General features: G+C 40.7%; 2 pseudogenes; both read left to right on the forward strand.

The window, feature by feature from the left end:
* The window catches only part of LOC138150334 (casein kinase II subunit beta-like), a 917-nt pseudogene extending 514 nt beyond the window's left edge, over nucleotides 1-403 (forward strand).
* A 10,203-nt stretch (nucleotides 404-10,606) lies between these two features.
* Nucleotides 10,607-11,648, forward strand: LOC138150335 (protein LZIC pseudogene; annotated as a pseudogene).

The following is an 11,648-nucleotide window of genomic DNA, read 5'->3' on the forward strand; positions in this document are numbered from 1 at the left end:
TACTGCCCCAAGTGCATGGATGTTTACACCCCAAGTCGTCCAGGCACCACCACCCAGATGGTGCTTACTTTGGCACTGGCTTTCCTCACATATTCCTCATGGTGCATCCTGAGTACAGGACCAAACGGTCTGCCAACCAATTTGTGCCCAGGCTGTATGGCTTCAAGAGCCACCCTATGGCCTATCAACTGCAGCTTCAGGCAGCCAGCAACTTCAAGAGCCCTGTCAAGACCATCCACTGACTTGTCTCCTCCCCTCCTCCCCAACACCTCAGGCTGTGACACCATTCCCCCTCCCTCCAGTACACACACACCTCTCCAGAACCCCTAATGGTTTTTAGTTTAAATTAAGAAGAAGTCATTATTGTGGTGGTGTGGTGGGGGTATGAAATAAAGTGGAGGAAAGGGAAAAAAAAAGAGAGAGGTAGGAAAGGAAATCCCTGAAGATATGGGAAATACAGTCAGTACAAAGTCATGGAGAAAAAAAAAAAAGATGGAATGTCCTGTGTGGGGAACAGCAAGTCTGCCAGTTCCTGTATACCATGGGTGTACTTTTCAGCATAGAGTATACAAGAAGGAGTAATGTGTAATCAGCCTTGAAAAATAGGGAAAAGTCAGATTATGAAAGATTTTAAGTGCCAAGCAGTGAAACTTAAATTTTAACTTCAAAGCAACAGGGAACCACCAGAGTTTGTCGAGCAAATGAATGACAAAGGAAGATCTATGCTTTAGGCATATCAATTTGGCATCTAGATGGAGGATGAATTGGAGAAAGGAGAGATGAGGGATTCAGGGAGGCCAATTAGGAAGCTTTTGGAATGATCTAAGCAAGGGGTGATAAGGGGCTGAATGAGGGTGGTTGTGATAGGAACAGCAAGGAGACAGACATATGAGATATTGAGAAGGTGGAATCAATCAGACTTGGTAACAGATTGGATATGGGGAAGGTAAATGAAATTGAAGTGTTGAAACTGAGTCCTAGATTGTACACCTGGGTGACTGAAAGAATGATGTTATGCTCAACAAAAATAAGTGAATTAGGAGAAGGGGTGGATTTAGGGGAAAAGATATTAAGTTCTCTTCTGGACATATTGAGCTTGAAATGTCTAGGGGAAATCTAGGTAGAAATATCCTTAAGGCAGTGGGTGATGCACAACTGAAACAGAGAGAAGATGGAGAGATTATCCAATACCTGTCCTTGATTTCTCTCTAACCTCCATTTCTCCCATTGCACTATCCCATCCCCCATGCCCTGTAGCGAGTCAGCAGTTGGAATTCCCAGCCTTTTGGGAAATTACATTCTGATTTTCACATCAAGTGTATTCTGGTGACATTTTTTTTGTTGCTGCACTTTTAATGACACTTTTAATGCAAGTGTCAGCAAACCCTTTCAAATTCTAGCACATTAAACAAATTTCTATAGAGCATTGGGGGGGTGCGGGTCTGCTAGATGGCACAGTGAATAGACTGCCAGGCTTGGAGTGAAGAAACTGATCTTCCTGAGTTCAAATCTGGCTTCAGACTCTTATGAGCTAGGCGTCCCTGGGCAAGTCACTTAACCATGGTTGCCTCAGTTACTCATATGTAAAATGAGCTGGAAAGAAAATGGTGAAACCACTCCAGTATCTTTGCCATGAAAACCCCTAATGGGGTCATGAAGAGTCAGACATGAACTGAAGAAAGACTGAATAACAACTATTGAACATATAGCGGTCTAAGTGGCATAGAGGATAGCGTGCCATGTTTGAGTTCAGGAAGAACTGATTTCAAATCCCCCCCTAGAAACATACTAAGTGTGTGACCCTGCATAAGTCATTTAACCCACTTGACCTCTATGTGTCTTGGTCAACTTCTTAGGACTTCTCTAAGAGACAGATAGTCATGATCTACAGTAACTTAAAGCAGAAGATGGGGAATTCCCCAAAATAACAATATCCCAGAATCTTTGTGTGTATATGTTTTGTATACAGCACTGTACTAGGCACCAGGAAGTCAGTTATTAAACACATGCACACACACACACACACACAGATGGCCTTTGCCCTTAAGAGGCTTAACTAGATGGAACTTCAATTTCTTCTATTAAATGGAGATAATAGTACTTGCATTATGAACTTCAGTGGTTTGTGAGGACGTTGTTAAACAATCCCTAAATTATTTTACATACAAATGGAAGTTATTGTTAATATCATTGCAAGGGGAAAATGGCACGTATTTCATTAAGGTAGAGTATGATGGGGCAAAACATCTAGAACAGCGTTCAAGGATAATTTTAGGAGGGAGCAGGAAGGTTTCATGGAGGGGGTGATCCTTGCACTAAGCCTTTAAGGAGGATAAGGATTTCAACAGGTAAAGATGAAGAGGCCCAGTGAATGCATAGAAGCAAGAGATGACAGAAAAGGGTCACCAACGGCTAATGGTCAAGACTGGCTGGGCAACGAATGTGTGAAGAGAAGCAATAAGTCTGGAAAGGTAAACTAATCAGATTTGTGAGGATTTTAAATGCTAGTATAAGGTGCTTGTATTTTATTTGGTTGTAATAGGGAGTCCTTAAATACCTTTGAACAGGAAAGCAATGCTGAAGTCAGGTCTGTATTTTGACGGCTGTGTGAACGATGGATTGGAGTGAGGAGACAGGGAGAGAGTTAGAGAGGCTGCTTCAGTAATTCAGGTGAGAGGAAATGAAAGCCTGAATAAGGATTGAGGGAGTATGAGTAGAGAAGAAGGAAAGGATAGAAGAGACATTTCAGGGTAGAGATAACTAAGTTTGGTAACTGATTAAACATGGAGAGCGAGGGATAAATCAAGAGTCAAGAATGACTATACACAAGGTTTTAAGCCTTGGTGACTGAAAAGATAGTGATGTCATTCACACAGATATAGGGAAGAGGGGTAGAAAGATAAATTTAGTGGGAAGATGATGAATTTAGCTTTAAATATGTTAAGTTTGAGGGCTTGAAAACCATCTAGGTCTTGACTAGTAGGCAAGTAGAAAAATGAAACTGGAATTTAAAAAATACCAGAGATGGAAAAATGTGTAATCATAGTTGGTAGAACACACACACACACACACACACACACATATATATATATATATACACACACTTACACACACACACATATTGTCATGAAAATTTCAGAGGCTCTTTTTTGTATCAAAGTGGTTTGCTGAACTAGAATATATATCTGCATATAGGAAATCTCAGGTTTTGTCTGCTTCTGGTGGCCTTGAAAGAAACTTCAACCCAGAACCATAAGCAAATATAGAAGGGAAGAAAGACTTCAAGAAATATCTAGATTCATGCTTCTCCTAGCAAGGTTGCAGGAAATGAGGAGATGGAATACTGCTCCTTCGATGGATAGCAAGAGATACACAGTAAAACCTGACATCATTGTATTCTGCAGGCAAGAGGAAAGTAAGAGAAAAGCAGACCTGTGGACTGGACAAACAGTTGAGCCCAAGGGGATTACAGCCAAGATTACATCAGGGTGAGCAAGCTGTAGCTGTTGATGAGAGTGAGTAACATGTAGCTCATAGCTTATTTCTCCTTGTTTTCCCTGAACACAATGCTAGGGAAAGTTCTGCTCAGAGTTTAAATCCCCATCTGTTCCCTCTACTTTATTCTGACCAAGTGGGAGGAATGATAGGAAGAAGGAAAATTCAACCCAAGCTGCAATCCTTTTTTATAGCCTGCTATACATTGTTTTAATCTCTATCTGCATTTTTCAAATTTATTTGATACTACCAATTAATTATATGATCATTAGCATTAATCCTGTGAATTTGTAGGTATAAGATGGAGAGAGAAAGCCAATCCATCAGGGGAAATAGGGGCTTAAGTCAATTACAGAGAGAAAGACAGGGGAAAGACAGAAAATGATGGAAGAGAAAAGAGAGAGACAGAAAAAGAGAGAGAAACAAAAAGACAAATACAGAGAGACAGACAGAAACAGAGAAAGAGAGATTTTGTTTTTTGGTAATTTAAGTATATTCCAAAGAAAGTCCACTATACTTCCTTGAACCTGGGGAAAATTTAGTAAGGAGGCAAGCCTACAGGTGGTGTGTGTGTGTGTGTGTGTGTGTGTGTGTGTGTGTATGTGTGTGTGTGTGTGTTGAGGGTGGGAGGGGTTATCCCCAAAAAGCATTGCTTCCAGCCTAATATCAAATGACTTCTCTTTATCCATACCCATATTCCTAGTTTCATATAGACTTAGGAGTCATAAACAGAAGTGATAAGGTAGTCTCTGATACTGGATGAGACTACCAAGAGAAAGAATGTAAAGAGAAAGCAGAGAGAAAGAGATGATGACAATGACTTAAGGGGGAAACTCATACTTAAGAGAAGATGCTTCAAAGAAGGAGTCCAAGAAGGATCAGACAAACAGGTTGGAAGAGAACCAGGAAAGAGGGGAGTCACAGGGGGAGGTGGGGAAATAATATTGAGAAGGCTGTAGTCAGCAGCGTTAAACACTGCAGAAAGTTTTGGGAGCATGAGAACTAAGGAAAGGGCCCTTGAATTTGCAATAAGAATCCATTGGTGAACTTGGGAGAGCAGTTTCATTAGACTGGTGAAGATGGAAACCAAATTTTAAGAACTGAGGGGGAACATGGGTGGTGAGAAATTGAAGGCTGTGAGTGTGGAAGATTCTTTTTAAAAGTTTTAATTGTGAAAAGAGGTGAAAGATGGGATAATATATTAAACAATAAACATGTTTTGTATCAGGGTTTTTTTATTTTTTTGTTTGTTTTGTTTTTTATAGATGAAGGAAAGTAAGAATGTAGGCAGAGGGGAGAGATTAAAGATGTGTGAAAGTGAGGAAAAGGGGGAAGGGAGAGAAGGAGGGAGGACAGAGGAGTGGAAGGGGGAGAGAGAGAAAGAACACTAGATTGAGTCAGATCCTTGAAGAGAGGGGAGGAGATGGGATCAAAAAAGTTTAACATCTGTCTTGTTTGTATCAGGAGCCAAACACCAGGCTTATGTACACCTTGGGAGACTAGAAAATTTCCCACCAGCTGTTAACACAGCTGTCTCTTCAGGTCTCAGGATGCCTTAGGTTAGGGAAAGGAAGGGGGGAGGGGCAAGAAGAGATGAAACTAAGGAAGATAGAGATTGCTTACTTAGTATTGAGTTCCTTCATTCATCATTAATTCATTCATTTACCCTTTATTAAATACCTGTTATGTGCAATTCATTATGATACTCCTGGAGTGTGGAGAGGGATATAAAAGCATGAATGAGACATAGCCTCTATTCTACATATGTCTTATTTTCCTTACTTTAAAAAAAAAAATATTGACGTCCTTTGCTTTTACATCACCTTTATTTCCAACAGCATTTCTCCCTTCTTCCCAAAAGTGTATTAAAACCAAACTGCTGACGATGTATATAATATGCCACTTCCATAGTCCTTAATGGGAAGGGGATAGATTTTCTTTTTGTTTCTTTTTTTTAGATTTGTTTTTGTTTTTTTTTTTTTGTTTTTGTGGGTTTTTTTGCTTTTTGGAGTGGGGGAAGGTAGGGCAATTGGGAAGTGACTTACCCAAAGTCACATGACTAGTTTTGTGTTAAATGTCTGATTCCGAATTTGAACTAAGGTTCTCCTGAATCCAGGGCCAGTGCTATTTACTGTGCCACCTAGCCACCCCAAGGGGATAGATTTTCTCAACCCTCCTCCGGGCCAAACTTGGTTATGATAAATACATAGCATTGTGTGTGTGTTTAAATTATTTCTATTTCCATTGTTGTAATTGGGTATATTATTTTCCTGATTATGATTACTTCACTTTGAATCAATCCGAATTGTCTTTCCATCCTTCTCTGGAATCTTCTGATTTGTCGTCTCCTGCAGAGCAGTAATATTCCATTGTTGTTGTTATTGTTGAGTTGTTTCAGTCACGTCCAACTCTTCATGACCCCATTTGGGTTTTTCTTGACAAAAATACTAAAGTACTTTGCCATTTCTTTCTCTAGCTCATTTTATACATGAGGAAACTGAGGCAAACAAGGTTAAGTGACTCACCCAGGGTCATTTAACGAGTATCTGAGGTTGGATTTGAACTCAGGAAGATGAGTCTTCCTTGACTTCAGGGCTGGCATAACATTTACTGTGCCATCTAGTCAGCCCATTATTCCATATTCCATTACAGTCAGATAACACAATTTGTTTAGTTCTATGGTTCTCAACCTGGGGTTTGTGAACTTTTTTATTTTTTCCAATAATTTGATAAATATATATTTGTATATGTGTGTATATATAAATATTTTATAACTATAGCCAATGTAATTGGCTTTCTTTATAACACTATGTATTTTATTTTATACATTTAAAGATAATATCCTGAGAAGGGGTCCATGGAATTCACCCAACTACCAAAAATCAGGAGCAAAAATTGTTTGAACCATTGGTTTAGTTGTTCCCCAATTAAAGTGTATCTACTTTCTGCAGCTCTACCCAACCAGCTCTTTGCCACTATAAAAAAAATGCTATCAATATCTCAGGGCATATAGGCCTTTCTTTGTATCATTACTCTCCTGTATTATATGGGATCCTTGAATCAAAGGGTGTGAGCATTCACTACCTGTTTTTAAAAACATAATTACAAATTATCTCCCAGAATGGCTAGATTAGTTCTGCAAACTGTTAAGTCTTCCCCTCCAAGGGGCTGTAGCCAAAGTAATAGTTGAGGCAATAAGCATGTCACCTTTTAGACAAAGGCAGCTAGGTGATGCAGTGGGTAGAGTATTGGGCCTAGAGTCAGGAAGACCTGAGTTCGAGTATAATACAATTTTAGTCACATACTAGCTGTGTGACTCTGGACAATTCACTTGTCTGCCTCTGTTTCCTTATCTGTAAAATGGGCACAACAATAGCACCAGGAACCCTGAGCTTCTATACCTTGAAGTTTGATTTTTTGGGGGGGGGATTAAAGGGCCCATCCCTTGAGTAGCTACTTAAAGAAGCCTATTTACTGAATGGGCAGTATCTCACTCAAAGAGAGAACCTGAATAGGCCTTAGCCTAAAAGGGCCAGGGTCTCCCATGGCATCCTGGATCATCTCCAGTCATCCTGATGAATATCTGGCCACTGGACCCAGATGGCTCTGGAGGTGAAAGTGAGGCTGGTGTCCTTGCACAGCCCTTCCTCACTCAAATCAAAGTCTACTGCAAGTCATGTCATCATCTCCCTGATGTAAGGTCCTCTTGGAGAGCAAAGGGCAAACACAACAACAACCTCTCAGAATTGTTTAAAGGATTAAGTGAGATAGAATGGTGATTAGCACAGTACTGGAATTCAATAAGTATGCATTCTTTTGCTCCTTCCTTCATAGAGGATCAGCAGTCAAATTCATGGCCTCTGCAACTAAGGGCTTACAAACGAAAAGTGAGCTGAAACGTCTTGACTATACTGGAGTATCAGTGACTAGTGGCCCTAGAGATAGTGAGGAATGGAAAAACCTTAATAAGACTCTTCATTTCTCACCTCACCCCCAGCCAAGGTGGAACTTTACTATTAGCCAACCTTCTCAAGGAGAGGTGTTGAGGGGGTAGCTAGGTAGCAGCTAGGTGACACAGAGAATAGAGCACCGGCCCTGGAGTCAGGGGTACCTGAGTTCAAATCCAGCCTCAGACACTTGACACTTATTAGCTGTGTGACCCTGGGTAAGTCACTTAACCCCAATTGCCTGGCCTTTTCTCCTCCAAACAACACACACACAAAAAAAGGAGAGCTGTTGAGGTTTCTGTGGTTTTCAGGCTTTTTTTCCATGGAAAAACAGAGTCTCTAACTTGATCTACATAGACTTGTCCCCATGTCATACATACTTTTTCAAATATGCCATGGAAACTATGATGATGGGTTGAAGTCAAATATGTATTTGAAAAGGTCTTCATGTCTTCATAGTTAGGATTATCAATCTTAAAAGCATGACAATGTAATTGCTAGCTCCATCTCTTCTAAGGCTACCTTCTATCTCCCCTGAATGTATTATGTATGCACCCATTTATTTGCAAGTTTTCTCCCCCATTACAAAGTAAGCTCCCCAAAAGCATAAACTATTTTTTTCCTTTCTCTGTATAATCAGTACTTGATAAATGCTTGTTGATTGAATGATTTATTATACCCTTGATAGGGCAGCTAGGTGGCCCAGTAGATAGTGTGCCCAGCCTGGAGTCAGACTCATCTTCATGAGTTCAAGTCTGGCCTCAGATACTTCCTAGCCGTGTGAACCTGGGCAAGTCACTTAACCTTGTTTAACTCTGTTTCTTCTTCTGTAAAAATGAGTTAGAGAAGGGGATGGCAAACCACTCCAATATCTTTGCCAAGAAAACCCCAGAAGGAGTCATGAAGAGTTGGACACAACTAAACCACAGCACCCTTGATAACTCTAACCAGAGTCACTGGTCAGAGTCCATATGGTAGTTCTGGGTGCCACTTTTTGGGAATAATAATGAAAGTCTAAAAAGCATTTAATTTGATTGTGGAATAGTGAGTAACCAAGACATCATTCATGCCATACAATGAACAGTAGAAAGAATTGAGGATGTTTTGTGTAGAGAAGAGAAGATGGGGTAGGGGGAAGTTGGAAGAGAGAAAGAGACATGGTGGCTATTTTAAATTCTTTTGAGGGCTACTGTGTAGAAATGGAATTCGGTTTGTTTTGCTCATACGAGAGGGCAGAACTAGGAACAATGAATGGAAGTCACAGAAAGGCATATTTTTAACTCAATGCCAGGGAAACTTCCTAACAATTAAAGCGATCCCCAAGCAGAATGGGTTGCCTCAGGATGCCGGATGTTCTCCACTACTGAAAGTCTTCAAGCACAATCTGAATGATCACTTGTTGAAAATGGTATAGACCAGGGAATTCCTGTTTCTATATTTGTTGAACTAGGTGATTTTTGCTGTCCTTGCAAATTCTAAGATTCTGTGATTCTAGAAGGGTAGGACAGGAGGAAGCAGAGTTTGAAGAACCTGGTTTGAAAGCAGTCTGGCTTACTTTATTATGCCCTGTAGTCCAGCACCCCATGCTCTGGACTTACATCAACCAAGGTCAATCTTGGGGTCAGTTTCCCTCCCAAAAAGTCTCTTTGACTTGCTTTGCTCCTACACAGAGTTTCCTGTGGACAATATCAGAATCTAGCTCATTCCCACTGATATGGGTAAAAGGATTTCCAGTTTCTGTGAAAGCACTAAAGGTAAAAAAGTCACATCAAGCAAAGGACCTTTATTTTATTTCAGTCCTCAGAAAATGTGGAATACACATAAATAACTCACAGTAGTCCCCCAAAATTGAAAAATATGTCCTTTTGAGTCCTTCCTCCTACATGCCAGGTCTTTTATAGATCTCCAGGTTCATAGGACCACTATGATGTTTGGATTACCCTTTCTGGCAGGTGAAAGATGAAACGACCAAGGAAACAAAAGATCGAGTTTCTGAGCATATAGATTTATTAAGTAATGCATGCCAATTGCATAACAAATCAGGACCAAGCCTCCTCAACTTTGGCACTGGAACCAGAGGGAGAGAGATTTTTATGCATTAAAAACAATTAATCAAATAAGACCAATTAATTAAAAGAAAACTGTTAATCAGGATACAAAATTAGGTCATCTGATTTCTAATTGAAAGAAAGATTAAGGACTTACCAAGTAGGGAGGGGGAGAGTGAACAGGTGCAATTCTCTGAAATCAGAGGTATTCCACTCCCCCCAAAGTGTTTGTATTCAATCAAAGGAACATGGAAATAATAACTGATTAACCAGTGTTGGGTCAGTTTTCAGATAAGACACATGGGTTGCTTGAGATATATAATTGGGACAAAAATCTTTGCATCAGTCTGTGGATCTGACTGGGTTTCTGGACAGCATAACCTAAGTTCTTAGTTAAGGGTCTCTAAACAGCAGGAAGAGGTGGTCCAGCTTCAAAGACACACAGCACTAGATTCAAACAATGCAGTCAAGTTTTTTCTCAATTCCCACAATTGAATACAATTTTGTCACAAGACAGAAATTTCACTAGACTCACAATTGAATGGAAAGGGAACTGAGCTAGATCCAGAACTGAGGTACGATTGAGAGGCAGAATTGAGTCAGGGTGGTTCACTCAAATCCCAATACCACTTGCTATTTTAATTCCCTCACCTTGGAGGAGAAAGAAGCAGTGCTGCTGGAGAAACAATCCTCCAATATTCTGGTTATTTCTACTTTCACCCAAGGGACAGATAAAAGCTTTTACGCATCATGGTAAATCCTAAGGGTTCAGACTAATGAAATAAAATTAGCTTGGCATTTCTAGAGAGACACTCTCCCCACCCCACTTCCTGCCATCCCTTCCCTTCTGGCTTACACTGTATGAATTACTCACAGTGATAGAAAAAGACAAAATGAAGGTCCTGTTACCTTCATTGTGACTTAGTTTCTTGCTGCTCTTTCACCTCTAGGACAATGCACACCCTTCTCATTCTGCTCCAAGAGCTCCCTTTCCATTTTTTCTTAAGGATGAATCCTCAGCCTCTTGAACTAAGAGCTAGTGGAGATGCAATCTCAAGGCTGGTGGTGCTCAGAAATTCCCCCTTCTCTTTCTAGAAAGTTAGATTTCAGCTTCCCGCTCCGGTGGCCATCCAGCTGGAGCCTTCAGGTACATTTATCCATCTTTCTTTGAAAAAAATAAAATGGCTTCTAGAGGAAAGACAGAGACAAGTAAATTAAAACAGAACTTAGAAGAACAGTTGGACAGTTACAAGATCTGGAAGAATGCAGAGAAGAACTGGAAGCAGATGAATATGAGAAAACCAAAAAAGAAACGTTGGAACAACTGGGTGAATTCAATGATTCGCTGAAGAAAATTATGTCTGGAAACATGACTTTGGTAGATGAACTTAGTGGGATGCAACTGGCCATTCAGGCAACCATCAGCCAGGCCTTTAAAACGCCAGAGGTTATCAGATTGTTTGCAAAGAAACAGCCAGGGCAGCTGCGGACAAGATTAGCAGAGATGGACAGAGACCTGATGGTTGGAAAACTGGAAAGAGATGTATATACCCAACAGAAGCTGGAAATACTGACAGCCTTGCGGAAACTTGGAGAAAAGCTGACTGCTGACGATGAGGCCTTCCTGTCCACAAATGCAGGCTCTGCCCTCAGCCAGTTTGAGAAAGTCTCCACTGACCTTGGCTCTGGGGACAAAGTCCTTGCTTTGGCAAGTTTTGAAGTAGAAAAAAAACAAAAAATGATGAGGAGCTGTGTAGAATCCCTGGGCATTCGTCACAGTACAAACGGCACGTTTGTTTTCTTCTGCGGATCTGAAGTCACCTCTGAGAACTCTAAAGAACCTGGAACCACATTAACAGCATGAGGAAAGAGTAATGGAGGAGTCCTCTGGCCCTGTCTGCCTGCTTCACTAGTGTGTGTGTGGGCAATGGCAGAGAGATGTGCCATATGGATAGATGGGTGGTCTCATTAACATACACACACATCTTACCTTAGAAGGGTCTGTCTGTGGAAGGGAGAAGGGCACGTTTTCACCATCAGGCTCAGTTTCTCTGTATGTCTCTGTTCAGGTTCCTTGTTTGCTTATGCTGATTGTGAATGGAGCCTAGCAGCAATAACAGCTTGGTCCCTCTTCCAACAAAAAAAAAAAAAAGAAAGA

This window comes from Petaurus breviceps, unplaced genomic scaffold, assembly GCF_028583685.1.
Source record: "Petaurus breviceps papuanus isolate PSGF00001 unplaced genomic scaffold, PetGlider_PUasm1.0 90865, whole genome shotgun sequence".
NCBI classification, from domain to species: Eukaryota; Metazoa; Chordata; class Mammalia; order Diprotodontia; family Petauridae; genus Petaurus; species Petaurus breviceps.